The 12,984-nt window shown below is 35.3% G+C and overlaps 1 long non-coding RNA gene across 1 annotated transcript; it reads left to right on the top strand.

Annotated features, from left to right (window-relative positions):
* The first annotated feature begins 363 nt into the window (after positions 1 to 363).
* LOC144971221 (uncharacterized) lies at positions 364 to 4,244 on the top strand. Its single transcript, XR_013645086.1, has 2 exons — positions 364 to 869; positions 3,378 to 4,244. It is a non-coding gene; the product is annotated as an uncharacterized LOC144971221 (long non-coding RNA).
* Positions 4,245 to 12,984: the final 8,740 nt, after the last annotated feature.

The raw sequence follows: 12,984 nt of genomic DNA, 5'->3' as shown, positions 1-12,984 counted from the left end.
AAACGCGAAAATATGGGACGCTTTTTCGGCATTTTTTTCTCGACCTTTGGTTGTATCTTGCGTAATCAGTGGATTAAAAGATTGAAACTTGAAGAGCAAATTAGGATGGTGTTTTGTAAAATACGGGAAAAGTACTCGTCATATTCATGTGAAATTTTACAACCAAAAAGAAGAAATGTTCATGTATTACCTTGTCAGCGACAAAACCTCCACGCCCGGTAGTTTTAGAAATATTTTACTCCAAAGAGTAAAAATCTATTTTTAACGGTCTTCTGGTAATCGCACGAGTTTTGTCGCTTGACAAAACTAACTGTGTGCCAACTTTCAGTCATATTCATCAATAGAACAGTAAAGTTGGTGCAATAAAATAAACAACATCACGTGACCATTTTAGAAGCACGTGGCAAAACACATGTTCCTGGCTTTGACAGCTCACCTTCCAATGTAAATTATAGAAAAAAATAACCATTAAAAAATGTCTGTTAGGTGTCAAAAGAAACACATATTCATAAATACTCGATCACGCGTCAAATAATATCTAAATATTGATTTTTTATTAAACAAATGGTAAAATTTATCAAAAATTACTGTCGGTCTATTTTTAGACCACGGTCAAGATTATTCACCAAAATCAATGCGCTTGTGTGAACAAAACAAGAACTCTTTGAAATCTGGTTTTCGGAATAATTTAGCCGTATACAAAGAATTTAACTAAATAACAATTTTAATTGTACGTGTTTGTTTTTAACTGAATGTGTATTATCTACAATTTGAACGACAAAAACGGGAGACCTGTTTTGTGCGCAACGTTGTCCGGCTGCTAAAGTTCCTAATCACCAGCAAAGAATGGCAGTCCAACTCATGCAAAGGTAAGATTCCAATTTCAGTGTTTGAGTTTGTAATTTGTATCGATTGGTTTTGAGAGCAGGAAACGATTTAGTTCAATGTTAATCCATAATAGCGTTCGGGTATTTAACTTTGGATGTCTCACCGGCATAATTTTAGAATGCGTTGTTTATTTGTTTTCATTTCACTTCGCAATTTGACTGACACTGACAGTGACATTACAGTACAGCTTCACTCGCCGATTCTCACTTACAGAGTTTACGTTTCCTTCACTTATGTCTGCTTCATGCTCATTCAGTGAGTGATTCGAATACTGTGTGAGAGAAAACACTTTTCGTAATTTATGACATTTTATGGGTAACGTTTACAGTCTAGAACGTTTGTCAGTCATAACTTGACCGAAAAAGAAAACAGAAAGGAACAAAAAAAAAAAAAAGCAGACACCCCCCTCCTCAGCAGGTGGAATCTCAACAAAAGTTGTATTTTTTTTAATCCTCATCTTTCGTGGTGCGAAGCTTTCATCGCTTGTCATATTTTATTGACTCTCGCTCTTTCCTAACCTGATAATAGATTTCGAAACAACCTTTAGGTCTTCATTCTCTCATTATCTGTTCATGACTGGAACTGGAAAAGGAACAAGACAAAGGCAAAGGGTCTCTGCCACCGATTTTCAATATCTTGTGTTGTTTGAGGGATTTAAGTTGGTAGCCGTTTTTGCCACATAAGACTTTTTGTTATTGTTTTTGCTGAGAGTCGATGGGAGAAGGAATGGCAGAGAGGGAGGAAGGGGTGGTGAAAAAATGAGAATGTCTGGGAAAAGAAAATGTCCCACTCAACCCCTTATCGCATCTTTGATATTTGGCAGGTGTCAAACTACATGTATGACGTTTTGGATCTTCCAAGCCTATTCGCCTTATTTGGTCGGTAACTGTGTGAAAGAAAACATATTTTATTGTAAAATGCAGGGAGTGCGGTCTGATATTTTCGTCATCGCTATGATTATTCCCAGACAGGGTCTGCCAATAACGAAAATTGGTTATTCCCAGACAGATAGAGGGGAAAAAAACCCAATATTTTTGTATTAAAAAGAAAACAAACAATTTTAAGAAATTCATGCTCAGAAACGGAACAAGGCCAAACAAAAAAGGAGAAAAGAATAGACTCGCTCAAAGAAAAAAAAAAAAAGGGGGGGGGGGGGGGGGGGGGGGGGGGGGGGGAGGAAAGCGATTGAATTCGAATCTGTGCAGCTAAAATGAGCAACGAGTTTCCCTTGGCTCAAGAGAAGTGAAAATGAAAAAAACTGTGCTTAAGTTTTTGTATGAGAGTTGGGGGGGGGGGGGGGGGGTCGTTGGGGGTTTTGTTACAGTTTTATACACATCCCTGTTAGTTCAATCAATTGTGTGGGTAATGATCAAGAGGGGCCTGGTCCTACAACTCTTTACGGATTTACCTTGGATTGAAATGAAATTAAACCTCTCTGATTACTTTAGATTACCTAATTTTATTTCATACGTTTTTTATGAAGAAGAAGCTTTTTAGGATTTTGTAATTCATAGGAATCACCATGATATGTGAAATGATGTCTTATCTAAATTTTGCCTCAGGAATAATAAGCGAACAATTTTGAAAAGCTCTCTCTGTTGATCGAATTATCAAAAATTTTATTTGTGATCAGATATTTTATTTGACTTTAAAGTGAAATCTAGAGGCATTAAAATATATTCAATGTTTATTAGTATTAGTCTTTTCTTATGTGATCAGAAAGTTAAATACAGGAAATATTGATCAAATGAGTTCACCGGAAGGTAAATAAAAGCCCATTTTTTAAAAAGCTAATCGACATTGGTTATGTAATCTTGCCTTCATGATCATAAACCTCTGATAAAATTAGACCTGACCCAACGGTTTTAACAACCTTGTGGTATCTGAGTTCCAGGTCCATTATGTTTTCTAATGTTTTTATTGAATATAAGCAAACCATTAAGAAATAGGTCATGTCTATATATTCAACATTGAATGATATTTCTTCTTACATTGAAATAAGTGGTTCTTTAGAGTAATAAGGCTCATGGAACTGGAGTTTTTCCTGTTTCTGTAACATGAAGCAACAGACCTTAAATAGTGCTTGATAACTTTCTTAAAAAATAAATGGTATTTCATTTTACTTTGAAATAATTGGTCATTTAGAGTCATAAGGCTCATGGAACTGGAGTTTTTCCTGTAACATGAAGCGACAGACTGTAACAAGTGCTTGCTGAAATCTGAATAAGTTGCACATTTACATTTTACTTGTAGAGTTAGATCCAGTTATTCATTCAAACATTGGTATCTTAATTTCGAATTGTCATTTAATCAATACATATAAAGTTAAATAAATCCAATGATAATAATTGATAAAATAAGGTAATTATAACTTTTATTCATTGTTTGGTCCATATGAATTTTACTTTATGATTTTGTGTGAGATGATATTGCTTTTTATGGGACCATGGGAAAATGGTTTAGAATGCCATGCTTATCTTTTTTTTCAGATCTAAATAACATTACAACAAGAATGAGTCTCTGCATTCCTTTAATTGCTCTGGAAGCATTGGCCTGCCTGTACCATGGGAATTAATCAATTTATATTCAGGAAGAAGTATCATAATTATTATTATTATCATCATCATCATCATCATCATTGAGTCTTATCCTTCAAGATTATCAAAATGGCTTTCATGTTACTGTATCTTATAGAATTCCTCATATATATCGTAATGGACCCTTCTTTGTTTTTTTTTTATTGGAATTAATGTTTTTCTTCTATAGTCTATATTCTTCATAAAACCTCTCAGCTTTATTGACCTAATCTAGAGACGAGAGAGCGGTGATTAAGAGAACAGGACCATATTTTGCTTTCGAGCGTTTCTTAATTTTAAAAGCAGCTTACTGTATTTTGTAAATAAGACCATGGCGCTTTTGTCTTAACTGGTTAGTCGCAAATTCTGCCGTTGTATTCCATTTCTCGAATAAAATTCTTTTCTATTTATTCTATTTATTTGCAAAGTTTCTGCACTTTATAAACAAGAACATGATGCTTATGACTGGACAGGTTAATCGCAAATTCTTCCTTTGTGTTCCATTTCTCGAATCAAATTATATTAAATTCTATTAAATAATCATTTTAATGGCAAACTTTCTGCACTTGATAATTATATGCAAGACCATAATACTAAAGTCTACACAGGTTAATCGCATGTTCTGCCTAAGAAGTGCATTTCTTGAATCAGAACCTTTTTTAACCAAAGCTTTTGCTGAGGCTCTTACATCACAGATTTTTAAAAATGGAACTACACAGTTTCAGTAATAATTATCAATTTTTTTCTTTTTTTTTTTCTTTCTCTTTCACAGGATGAGAATACAAGCATACCTTTAATGGAGAAACATCATATCTATATTTTTTTAATGATTTCAGTGTGAATAACATGAATATGAATGAAATGACAATAAATATGATATAAATTTATAATCTGTTTTTAATTTATTTGGAGGATTTCACAAGTTGTGTTATGGCACTCAGATACAGCAGGACGGGTGAGACTGAGAACCAATCCTCACAATAGCACTAGAGGTCTTGTATATGCAAGATGTGATTTCCATTGATACAGTTTAAAGACTGTCCTGTTTTTATTCATTCTGGTGAACGCTGTAGGGTTGTTTTATTGTTTCTTGTTTTAAAAAAGATTTTTTTCTTTCAATCTAAGTCTAAGACTTGATTGAATTCTGACTCAATGCAAATCAACTTTGTTCCAACTCCTCAACTTCAAATTACAATGAACTTGTGCGCCCTTCCTTCTCTGTTAACCTACAGGTTATTGGATATGTAACTTTAATACATATATGTACGTCTACCACAATGATAAACTAGCAATTTATCTAAATATCTTGCAATCGTCTTTTATAATAACTTTTCATTCTGGGTTACACATAAAAGTTAGCACTGCCGGGTTACAAAAGTACTTTGATGTTAAAAAGATCAGCATCCTGTCATCTTACTTATATATTGGCAGGTGTAAGACTTATTAATTTTGCAAGTCATCATCGTCACAGTTTCGCACCAACACCGAACCCACTCCACAGCATCTGGGGAGCAGACTCTTGGGTCATGGTCAGTGCAGCTGAGCGCATCCTGGCATTCTCTAAGGATGTCTGCTCTGGGCACCCACATGTACACAAGCTACTCTCAGCCAGCCCCCACTTTTTCATGCTTCCAGTTGTTCTCACAAGTTTTGCCTGTGCTCTGTTCAGTGTTACCAATTCATTCCTGGGGAGCTCAGTTCCGTAGGACAGTTCTTCTCTCAGATCTCCAACAGCTTCATTTGCATGATTGTTCAACTCTCTCAACGTGGAACGCCTGTATACAGCTGCATGGTCAGGGTTGATGCTTTCTTCCATCGAGAAGCTCTTTCTCGACTTCAGTCTACTTGTCATTGGGCTGTGCCTTGGGTGCCTTGGGTCCATTTTCTATTCATATTTCTGGCTTTGGAATCAGTGGCTCTTTGAATGTAGGGAGGTGCAATGCCAGCCAGCCGATGGAGGACTGGAACTGCAGTCGGTTTCAAGTTACTCTAATGATCCGGCAGGTGTTATTTTGACATGGCAGGATCTTACTCAGACTGGTGAGACCTATTCGGCTGATGAATAGCAGAGGGCTACTATGGTTGTCCTGACTGTTTTCGGATCTGCTCCCCATGGCGTGTAAGTTTTTGCCTCTTTTCTTAGGAAGTTGTTTCTTGTGGCCACCTTTGCTTTTGTTTTCTTTGTGTTCTGAGAAAAGGACATTGTGCGGTCTACGGTAACACCGAAGTACATGGGAAATGTGTTTTTATCCAATATGTTCCCATTCCAGATGTTCAGTTTCCTGTTTTCTTTAGGCTTGGCGGTTCTTTAAATGGAAAGCACACACTTGAGTTTTTCCTGGGTTGGCAAGTGAGTTCTTTAAATGTGGCCTCAGAGAGTGGCTCCAGGACATCCGTTAGTCTCTCCTCAATGGTCTTGAAATTAGAGGCCTGGGACACAAGACACAGATCATATAGAAACCCCCTGATGTTCTCAAAATGAGGTTGGTCGTTGGTATAAACGTTGAAAAGGATATGTGCAAGTACCGATCCTTGAGGGAGTCCGTTCTTTTGTGATCTGCTTTTCTTCCCATCCATTTCCACAAAAAAAGTGACGGTTTGACATAAGGAATTTTATTATTGCAACTATTTTTGTGTTACGAGTTACCCTTGCAACCTTTAGGAGCAGTTTCCTATGATTTACTGTGTCATAGGCAGCTGCAAGGTCCACGAACACAGTTCATATAATTTGTTTGTTCTCGTAGAGATGACTGATCCTACCTCAATGGCGATAGGTCTGTATACTGATTTTGGAATGGGGTTGCCGACAGTTTTTGACATATCTGGAAGACACAAATGCAAGGTCTGGGTTGTAGCCTGTTCTCCGGCAAGCGCTTGGAAAGGATGCTTCATGCGTCATAGAAGAGTGTCAGATGATATTGGTCAGCCCATTCCTCAACAGTATCTCCATCTTTGTTGTTCTCATTGTATCCCCATTTGGTGCTGTGGCAGTTAAAGTCACCTATCACAATCATTGGTTTCTCACTAATGGTGGATGTAACTGGCCACCTGAATGGCGTTGGTGAGGTTTGTTGACAGTAATATCACATTGAAGTGTCTGCTTTCAATTCTGAGAATTTCCACCTCACTTACTGTCATGTCCTGGTTGTATGTCACTATTGTTTTGTCTTTGACTTTGACTTTGACGTAGTTAACGCTACCGTGAATGTTGCTTTCATGTTGTTTGACTAAATGCATGCCAGGGATGTTTAGTGCCACGGTCTTGTGCGTCTCTTGTAGTTGTAGACAGTACAGAGTTGCGTCGCTGGATTACTACAACACACACAACACCAACATTTTGCAAGTATCTTTAACACTTTTTTAAATCATTAATAAACGGTGATACTGACACCAACAATGATAATTGTTATTATTATTATATTGTTGTTATTATTATTATTATTATTATTATTATTATTATTATTATTATTATTATTATTATTATTATTATTATTATTATTATTATTATTATTAGTAATTAGTAGTAGTAGTAGTAGTAGTAGAGGTCTTGTAGTAGAAATAGTAATAGTATCCGTTGGACCAAGTACATAAATATGAATATTTATACAGCGCATTTCTACAGATAGCCGTGAGCAATGTGCTTCACAATGTTTCATATTTATCCCCCCACTTCAACAAGCCGTGTGGAACCATATTTCTTTGTCATACAGCCTGTTAGGCGACCCTTGTGTACTTAAACTGTCACTACACTAACCGCCATTTCTGTAGCCAGATACTCATTCAATCGAGTGGGGAAATGTGTGTATAATTTTTCACGATTAGTCACCCATCCTATTACTGATCACACTTAGCATTGGCATTGCTCGACTTTTGTGACAAGACGAAAACCGTACCGCTAAGCCATACGGTCCATTAGTTCTAGATAGTATAAAAGTCTATAGTTTTGTGGTATCAGTGGTTATAATACAGTAGTGGTAGTGCAGTTATAGTTATAGTGTAGAAGTAGTAGTTGTCTTCTGTCAAAAGGGTCATCTGAGCGAAGAGATAGGAGATAGATTCGAATTTACTCTCTTCATTACATTGACCGTATGCTTTGACTTTGATCATTTGATACGCTGTAAAAAAAAAGTATGGTCCGCCTGAACCAAAGACAAGCAACCATCTTCGTTTCCCTGGACATAGATATGGTTTTGTTTACGGGAGGAGGGGGAACCATGATTATGGTTTTCCTATAAAATAAAGAAGGGGTATTTTGGTGATAAAAAAATATGATCGTGGCCTCCCTAGCTATCTCAGACTCGGAGTAAACAGCTTGAATTTATTCGCGCCAACTTCAGTTTGCTGCCTTAGCAACATGTAAACAAAAAGTTGGTTGGATGCGCATGACATTACTAAAGGTCAATTGCAGCATAGTTCGGGTCATTTATAAAAAAATCTGGGTCACGTTTGATGTCAAATATCCGGTCACGTGATGTTTATTTTATTGCACCAACTTTACTGTTCTATAAACAGCGCCGTGATTAATTTTTTAAAATAGCATATATAGAACAGTAAAGGAAGGTGCCCCAAACGTAAACAAGGTCTAGAAGCACGTGGCAGACCACATGTTCCTGTCTTGACAGCTCACGTTCCAATGTAAATTATAGAAAAAAATAACCTTTAAAATTTGGCTGTTATGTGGCAAAAGAAACACATATTCATAAATACTCGATCACGCGTCAAATAATATCTAAATATTGATTTTTTATTAAACAAATCGTAAAATTTATCAAAAATTACTGTCGGTCTATTTTTAGACCACGGTCAATCTCATTCTCCAAAATCAATGCGCTTGTGTGAACAAAACAAGAACTATTTGAAATCTGGTTTTCGGAATAATTTAGCCATATACAAAGAATTTAAATAAATAACTATTTTATTTGTACGTATTTGTTTTTAACTGACTGAGTATTATCTACAATTTGAACGACAAAAACGGGAGACCTGTTTTGTGCGCAACGTTGTCCGGCTGCTAAAGTTCCTAATCACCAGAAAAGAATGGCAGTCCAACTCATGCAAAGGTAAGATGCCAATTTCAGTGTTTGAGTTTGTAATTTGTATCGATTGGTTTTGAGAGAAGGAAACGATTTAGTTCAATGTTAATCCATAATAGCGTTCGGGTATTTAACTTTGGATGTCTCACCGGCATAATTTTAGAATGCTTTGTTTATTTGTTTTCATTTCACTTCGCAATTTGACTGCTGTCAGTCATTACAAATTACAGTTACAGTTACAGTACAGCTTCACTCGCCGATTCTCACTTACAGAGTTTACGTTTCCTTCACTCATGTCTGCTTCATGCTCATTCAGTGAGTGATTCGAATACTACTCTGTGAGAGAACACACTTTTCGTAATTTATGACATTTTATGGGTAACGTTTACAGTCTAGAACGTGTGTCAGTGTCAGCGTCAGTCATAACTTGACCGAAAAACAAAACAGAAAGGAACAAAAAAAAGAGCAGACACCCCCCTCCTCAGTAGTTGAAATCTCAACAAAAGTTGTTTTTTTAAATCCTCATCTTTCGTGGCGCGTAGCTTTCACCGCTTGTCATATTTTATTGACTCTCGCTCTTTCCTGACCTGATAATAATAATAGATTTCGAAACAGTCTTCATTCTCTCATTATCTATTCATGACTGGAACTGGAAAAGGAACAAGACAAAGGGTCTCTGCCACCGATTTTCAATATCTTGTGTTGTTTGAGGGATTTAAGTTGGTAGCCGTTTTTGCCACATAAGACTTGTTGTTATTGTTTTTGCTGAGAGTCGATGGGATAAGGAATGGCAGAGAGGGAGGAAGGGGTGAAAAAATGAGAATGTCTGGGAAAAGAAAATGTCCCACTCAACCCTTCTCGCATCTTTGATATTTGGCAGGTGTCAAACTACATGTATGACGTTTTGGATCTTCCAAGCCGTTTCGCCTTATTTGGTCGGTAGCTCTGTGAAAGAAAACATACAATTGTAAAATGCAGGGAGTGCGGTCTGATATTTTCGTCGTCGCTATGATTATTCCCAGACAGGGTCTGCCAATAACGAAAATTGGTTATTCCCAGACCGATAGAGGAAAAAAAAAACAATATTTTTTTATTTAAAAAAAAAATAAAAACAATTTTAAGAAATTCATGCTCAGAAACGGAACAAGGCCAAACAAAAAAGGATAAAAGAATAGACTCGCTCCAAAAAAAAAAAAAGATTTAAAAAAAAAAGGGGGGGGGGGGGGGGGGGGGGAGAGCGATTGAATGAATCTGTGCAGCTAAAATGAGCAACGAGTTTCCCTTGGCTCAAGAGGAATGAAAATGAAAAAAACTGTGTTTAAGTTTTTGTATGAGTGTTGTGGGGGGTCGTGGGGTTTTGTTACAGTTTTATACTTATAGATAGAATGCGGTTGGCCAAGGAGTTCACAACATTGCCATCCGGAAGTATAACGGACCAACACACAAACTCTGTGTAACCATGAACTTTTATAGTCTGGTTAATACAGTTTAGTGAGAACAACTCACAAACGCGGATGGCAAAAACAATAACAAAGGCCTGAGTGACGTCATCTGCATACTATCTATACACATCCCTGTTAGTTCAATCTATTTTGGGGGTAATGATCAAGTGGGGCCTGGTCCCACAACTCTTTACGGATTTACCTTGGATTGAAATGAAAACTAAACCTCTCTGATTACTTTAGATTACCTAATTTTATTTCATACGTTTTTTTATGAAGAAGAAGCTTTTTAGGATTTTGTAATTCATAGGAAACACCATGATATGTGACATGATGTCTTATCTAAATTTTGCCTGAGGAATGATAAGCCAACAATTTTGAAAAGCTCTCTCTATTGATCGAATTATCAAAAATTTTATTTGTGATCAGATATTTTATTTGACTTTAAAGTGAAATCTAGAGGCATTAAAAAATATTCAATGTTTATTAGACTTTTCTTATGTGATCAAAAAGTTAAATACAGGAAATACTGATCAAATGAGTTCACCAGAAGGTAAATAAAAGCCCATTTTTTAAAAGCTAATCGACATTGGTTATGTAATCTTGCCTTCATGATCATAAATCTCTGATAAAATTAGACCTGACACAACGGTTTTAGTTTTAACAACCTAGTGGTATCTGAGTTCCAGGTCCATTATGTTTTCTAATGTTTTTATTGAATATAAGCAAACCATTAAGAAATAGGTCATGTCTATATATTCAACATTGAATGGTATTTCTTCTTACATTGAAATAAGTGGTTCTTTAGAGTAATAAGGCTCATGGAACTGGAGTTATTCCTGTTTCTGTAACATGAAGCAACAGACCTTAAATAGTGCTTGATAACTTTCTTTAAACAATAAATGGTATTTCATCTTACTTTGAAATAATTGGTCCTTTAGAGTCATAAGGCTCATGGAACTGGAGTTTTTCCTGTAACATGAAGCAACAGACTGTAACAAGTGCTTGATGAACTCTGAATAAGTTGCACATTTACATTTTACTTGTAGAGTTAGATCCAGTTATTCATTCAAACATTGCTATCTTAATTTCAAATTGGCATTTAATTAATAATAATAAATATAAAGTTAAATAAATCCAATGATAATAATTGATAAAATAAGATAATTATAACTTTTATTCATTGGTTGGTCCATATGAATTTTACTTTATGATTTTGTGTGAGATGATATTGCTTTTTATGGGACCATGGGAAAATGGTTTAGGATGCCATGCTTATCTTTTTTTTTCAGATCTAAATAACATTACAACAAGAATGAGTCTCTGCATTCCTTTAATTGTTCTGGAAGCATTGGCCTGCCTATACCATGGGAATTAAACAATTTATATTCAGGAAGAAGTATCATTATTATTATTATTATCATCATCATCATCATTGAGTCATATCCTTCAAGATTATCAAAATGGCTTTCATTTGTTACTGTATCTTATAGAGTTCCTCATATATCATTATGGACCCTTCTATGTTTTTTTAATGGAATTAATGTTTTTATTCTATATTCTTCATAAAACCTCTCAGCTTTATTGACCTACCAAGTATAATCTAGAGACTAGAGAGCGGTGATTGAGAGAACAGGACCATATTTTGCTTTCGAGCGTTTCTTAATTTTAAAAGCAGCTTACTGTAGTTTGTAAAGATTTTAAAAAACTTTTTTCTAATGACAGCGTCTAATACACGTTAAAACCAATGCATTTCTATCCCGTTGTAATTTTTGGCAGTGGTATCTCCATTTTAATGGTATTGGCTCCTGTTTCTTTATACAAATGCCCTGTGAGCTTGTTATACACTCGAAAGAAACATTTACATAGGGAAGTCAAGAAGAATATAGCAAAAGAAACCTGCTTCCTTGGTTATGAATAAGAAATTTAAAAAGAAATAGGCAAATATCTCTTTATCTTGTCTACCATTTAACTTTCTAATTATTTTTAAAAGTTTATTATATCCTTTTCTATATTTATAATTTAATTTATCAACAAGATAAGAGTACTGATGAATCTATTTATGTAGCTGATTTGTAATGGTAGTAGAATTTGATAGATGGGACCATGTGATGTTGCATATCAGAACCTTTCTTAATCAAAGCTTTTGCTAAGGCTCTTAAATCACAGATTTAAAAAAATGGAACTCCACAGTTTCAGTAATAATTATCAATTTTCTTATTTTTTTTCTTTCTCTTTCACAGGATGAGAATACAAGCATACCTTTATAATGGAGAAACATCTTATCTATATTTTTAAAAATGATTTTCAGTTTGAATAACATGAATATGAATGAAATGACAATAAAAGTGATATAAATTTATAATCTGCTTTTAATTTATTTCGATTTCACAAGTTGTGTTATGGCCCTCAGATACGGCAGGACGGGTGAGACTGAGAACCAGTCCTCACAATAGCACTAGAGGTCTTGTATGCAAGATGTGATTTCCATTGATGCAGTTTAAAGACTGTCCTGTTTTATTCATTCTGGTGCACGCTGTAGGTTTTTTGGGGTTTTTTTTTTTTGTTTCTTGTTTTAAAGAAAGATTCTTTGGGCTTTTTTCTTCAATCTAAGACTTGATTGAATTCTGACTCAATGCAAATCAACTTTGTTCCAACTCCAACTCCTCAATTTCAAATTACAATGAACTTGTGCGCCCTTCCTTCTCTGTTAACCTACAGGTTATTGGATATGTAAGTTTAATACATTTACGTCTACCACAATGATAGACTAGCAATTTATCTAAATATCTTGCATTCGTCTTTTGTAATAACTTTTCATTCTGGGTTACACATGAAAGTTAGCAATGCCGGGTTACAAAAGTATTTTGATATTAAAAAGATCATCATCCTAACATTCTAATCTTAATCTTTGTCATCTTACTTTTTTTTTTATATGTTGCCAGGTGTAAGACTTATTAATTTTGCAAGTCATCATCATCATAGCTTGTCGCACCAACACCAAACTCACTCCACAGCATTGGGGAGCAGACTCTTAGGTCATGG

The sequence above is a fragment of the Berghia stephanieae genome, chromosome 4 (assembly GCF_034508935.2).
Source record: "Berghia stephanieae isolate SIO BIC M18660-M18661 chromosome 4, UCSD_Bste_1.3, whole genome shotgun sequence".
In the NCBI taxonomy this organism is placed as follows: domain Eukaryota; kingdom Metazoa; phylum Mollusca; class Gastropoda; order Nudibranchia; family Aeolidiidae; genus Berghia; species Berghia stephanieae.
Note: the sequence above shows the minus strand (reverse complement) of the source record. Positions and strands in the feature narration are given on the sequence as shown.